Raw genomic sequence first — 5,013 nt, forward strand, 5'->3', positions numbered from 1 at the left:
CCTATTGGGCTTATCAGGATGTGTACCTTGCCTCAAGGTGCCACTAATTCTATCGCACATATGATGAATGCCATGCATAAGGCCCTTCGTGAGTATATACCTCAGCTTACCATGCCTTTCTTAGATGATGTGCCCATTAAGGGGTGTGCAAAAGAAGAGAAGAATGAGAGTCTAAATAAGTAGGGATGCAAATACTTTGTGGCTGATCATATTGTAGCTTGTGAAAAGATTTTGGCCAGGTTAGAAGAAGTGAACTTGACACTATTAGGGCAGAAATCTATTTTTGGAGTAAGTGAGGTTGTCATTATTGGACATATGTATGGGTATTATGGCAGGAAACCTTCACCTCCAAGGTGGATGCTATAGGAAAGATTATGGAGTATTGTTCTACCAATTTAGAGGTACCGAGACTCATTGGAACCTATGTGTTTTACATGATTTGGATACCCCATTTTGCACACATAGCAGATTGTTTATATCAATTGCTTTGAAAGGGGCAAAAATTTTATTGGGATGAGAGCCACACTAGAGCCATGCGAAAATTGAAGAAGTTATTGCAGATTGCTCCTACTCTCAGGAAAGCGGATTATAATTGCAGAAGGCCTATTATATTGACATTTGACACTAATCCAATTGGCATAGGTTGGGCTGCGGGTCAAGATGATGCAGATGGAAACAGGTATGCTATTCGGTTTGGGGCAAAAGTCCTAAACGAGAGACAGAGGAGGTATCCGCAAATCAAGAGTGAATTACTGGGAATTGTTACGGCTCTCAAATGTGACAAGGAGTACTTTACTGGAGCCCCAGTTGTGGTAGAGACAGATTGCTTGCCATTGATAGGTATGATTACGAGTTGCTCTACTCCGGATATAGCTATGCTGAGATGGATTGCATACATCAAGTCATTAAATCCAAAATTTAAACACATAGTAGGGAAGGATAATTCAGTGGGGCGGATATGTTGTCTAGAGCCAGATAGGATGATGAGGAGACACTACTTGCAGAAGAGGTGATGCAAAAATTTCAGTCGCTATGGTTGATCATGTTTGCCATGTCTGTGATATTGTGGCTTTCATAGAAGAACTCTATGTTGGCGATTGGTTGCAGATTGGTAAGTACCTTAGTACACTAAGCAAAAGAGATGAATGGATAGATGAAGAGTTCAAGAAGATCAAAAGAAAGGCCTATGGTTATTTTCTCAAGGACGGATTTCTTTGGAAGCACCCGAAGAAAAGAGTATGAGAAAATCAAGGAAAAATATTGGTAGAAAGGCATGTACAGAGATGTTTCTCGCTTTGTAGAGACTTGTAGAGACTGTCAAATGTATTCCATAGTGTGTCATCGAGATGAGCTTCATCCAACCTATTCGCTATGCATTCATTATAAGTGGGTAGTTGATTTGGTTACTATGACAATGGGTCTATGGTGGCAAATGAGATATATTATATTGGCTAGAGAGGATCTTACCAATCATGTTGAGGGCAGACCTTTGAGAACGAAGACCACTAGTGCAGTGTGTAAGTTCTTATTGGAAGAAATTTTCTGCATGTATGGCTGTGTGGGTAAGATCACTTCAGATCGCTATGAATTAGATGCAGATGAAGCTAGGGAGTTTTTCTCTCAACTAGGAATCAAGTTGGCTCTAACCACAGCATACAATCTAGAGGGAAATGGAAAGAGTGAAAGAGGGCATCCGTCGATAGTGAAAGCATTGGCCAAAGCATGTAGAGGTTGGATTGGAGAATGGCCGAGACTTCTACCATTTGCTTTGTGGGTTGATCGTATGACTCACAGTGTTACCACAGGATATATGCCTGCAGAGTTGATGTATGGTCAAAAATCGATTATGCGGACTGAGACTTGTGCTTTGACTTGGTCAGTTTTACCTTGGCAGGAGGATTTGACGAGAGAGGAGCTCTTAGCTCTTCAGATCCGGTAGTTAGAGAGAAGACCAAAGGATTTTCAGCTAGCTATTTACAGGTTGAAGGTTGCTAGACTTAGAAATAAGGACAAGTTTGATAGCAGGCATCGCTTGCAGCCTAGAGCAATAGAAGAGAAAGACTAGGTATTAGTCTTTGATAGCAGCCTTGAAAATCAGCATATTGCACTTCAGAAGATGGTGAAAAGATGGTTTGGGCCATACATAGTCAGACATGTCTTTGATAATGCAACATATGAGCTGACAGAATTGGATGGGACAGTGCTTAGAGTGCCCATTGTAGGAAAAAGAATCAAGATTTTCAAGAAAAGAGATGATGAGGATTATGCACTGGAAGAATTTGCAAGAGAAGAGCAACGAGAAGAAACTCCATTAGAAGAGACAAATGATATGATAGATAACCTTTCTGATATACCGAAAGTAGTCAATGAAGAGATTGATCTGTTCATGGATCTTGACGACAATGATCATGGGTAGTTGGCCCATCCAGAGGATGCGCAAGATTAGAGGCGGTGGATGTCGTACTGTTGTGCATCCGAGGTGTGGAATCCACCAAAAAGTTGTGTGTGTGACATTTGTTACTTTGTACATACTTAGACGTTGTGCTTTGCTATGCCTGAATGTTTTGCCTTCAGTTGGTTCATGTTCAATTTCACAGAAGAGACAAGTGCTATTTGGGAGTGAATTTGATATTTGTTACAAACAATTTAGAAGGAGAATGGGCTCTAGATCTGCAATGAGTATGGTTTTCCCAAGCTTCTCAGGCTGTTTGCTTATGCTGAAGATAAAAAAGGTGATGAGGTTTACACAGTCTATACTCTGGATACAAAGACTGGTGAGTTTGTGGAAAATCCTTTGCATGGAGTCACTAAGTATATGGAATGGATTGACAATGAGACTCTTGCATATGTTACACAGGATGATCTCCATCATCCTTTCAAGGCATGGACAGGCTTGACTCAACAAGGTCACTTTGATATACTTTTCTATATGGTGAATGTTGCAGTGGTAATGGACTAGGTATGAAAGGGCATGCTCCTTGAAATAATCAATGTTTGGACATAAATTCAGTGTGGTCCTATGCCTTAAGCGGCACAAGGAAAGAGGAGGATATACCTGTAATAAAACTTTGCTGGCAATTGTTGCAGTGATAATGGGCTGAGTGTAAAAGGGCTTACTGTTTGAACACTCAGTGTTTGGTTGTAAATTGAGAGCGGGACTTAATGATGCCTTTAGTGGCACAATGAATGGTGATGATCTCTACTTTGGAGGGAGTCATAATGTAGATCGGGTCTATTTCAAACATTGTGTTGGCAACAAAAGGAGAGGGATTGGACTAAAAATAGTGAAAGATCATGAGGCTTTTGACCTTCTTTTTTTCATGTTGAAGGGAGCAATCAAAGGACAGTTTTTTTGTGTCTTGGCAGTTGTTATATTTTGCAAGGTACCAATGATCCATCAACCTTTGCAAGACATTACAGACACAAATAGATGTGTCTTAACGGAGGTTGCTGGCAGTGATGAAGTGGGGTCTCATGAGGACACATCACCAGAAGCTAACGAGTATGAAAATTGAGAAGACAGAGAACCAATCTATGCAATCCAATCATATATAGATGATATAATCATCACAGGGGGCCAAACAAAGGATTCAGCCTTGGCAAATGGTAAATCTACAGGCCCTGACGGCACAAATATGATGCAGCCAGATGGCTCATGCAAGAAGATAAAACATGATATGAAAAATTAGAAACTACCTGTGGAGTGCAAGAGAAGGAAAGTGTGTGAGCAAAATCAGGCAGTGATGCTTCAGAATGAGGCAACTAACCTTCTGCTTGGTGGATTGCCTAGAGGAGCTAAGGCAAGTAATAGCATAAAGCAGGAGCTTGGCGAGCACAGACTCGAGCTTACTGTCATCTGTGAGGGCAAGCCTTGTCAACAGACGTAAGAAACCTTCTACCTAGCTACATGCCTACTAACAAGAAGCGATGACCATCTTCATCAAATTTTCAAGCCATCGTATATGGGGTGACTCAGTCATCACCTGCTCCTCTTTGACGATGAGAAAGATTCAATTTGGAGTATAAAGCAAGTAGTCAACATTAACTAGGATCATCAAGCTTCGTGGAGGACAATTAAATGACAAGTTGACTGGAACAATCATTTCTCTGTGATAATGGGAGGCCAATTGATTGTGACAGATAAGGATCTGGTCCATCTGCTTGCACATATCTATGTCTCTGATCTGAATAGTGCAAGGTTTTTGTGGAAGCGTACACCCACAACCATAAAACAGAGCCATCCAGAACTTTTTGTTGTGTGGGGAATTAGACAATGCATGTGGAAATATAATCATGGTGGTGTTCATAATGCTCTTTGAAGCTACAATTGGAGTCCAGCTGTTCAGTAGATGATTGCTGCATCTTTAGTTTTTTTTTTCTTGTTGAGGATTATTCACTGAAGATTTTGAAACTGCTATCCACAGCATATTCATTCATAAGTGTTAGTGATGCCGCAAACCTTTTGGGCATAACAGAGGGAGATGCCATCGCACACACTACCCAGGAGAGATGGGTTTTGGATCCTGTGTCAAACATGCTGACTGTTAAGTCGATACTTCCTATGGCAGCACAAAAGCTAGATTCTAGCAAACTTCAAAGTTTAACTAAGTATGTGTTTCATCTCGAGCATTGAGGATAGTGCAGTCAATTTCAAAATACAACTGGAGCTTCTGTAGTTTGGCTACCCTCAATGGCAAAAGGTGGAGAGTGGCTATAGGATGGTAAATGTATCCTAAATCAGACTGTTGAGAATCTGCCAATCACACCCTATGTATGCCCCTTTGTATGGAACAACTAGGCTAGGAAGATGCAGTTCATTCTAGGAAGAGAGACAGATCCCATAGGCACAGTGATGAAATGTGCTACCAAGCATTCCTATATAATGATGTACTTGACTATCACTTTCATATGATGATAATGCAATAGGACTTGTCTCTTTCTGTCAAGTCTCTGTGTCATTGTTAGTCCTACACAAGATTGTGTTTATGAGTTCAAGTCTCAATCTTGAAACCT

At 40.8% G+C, this 5,013-nt stretch overlaps 1 pseudogene; it reads left to right on the top strand.

Moving 5' to 3' along the window:
* The first annotated feature begins 4,115 nt into the window (after positions 1–4,115).
* LOC148025967 (COP9 signalosome complex subunit 8 pseudogene) lies at positions 4,116–4,633 on the top strand (annotated as a pseudogene).
* Positions 4,634–5,013: the final 380 nt, after the last annotated feature.

This window comes from Lygodium microphyllum, chromosome 14 (genome assembly GCF_053477565.2).
Source record: "Lygodium microphyllum isolate KBCC chromosome 14, Lygodium_microphyllum_v1.1.10, whole genome shotgun sequence".
NCBI classification, from domain to species: Eukaryota; Viridiplantae; Streptophyta; class Polypodiopsida; order Schizaeales; family Lygodiaceae; genus Lygodium; species Lygodium microphyllum.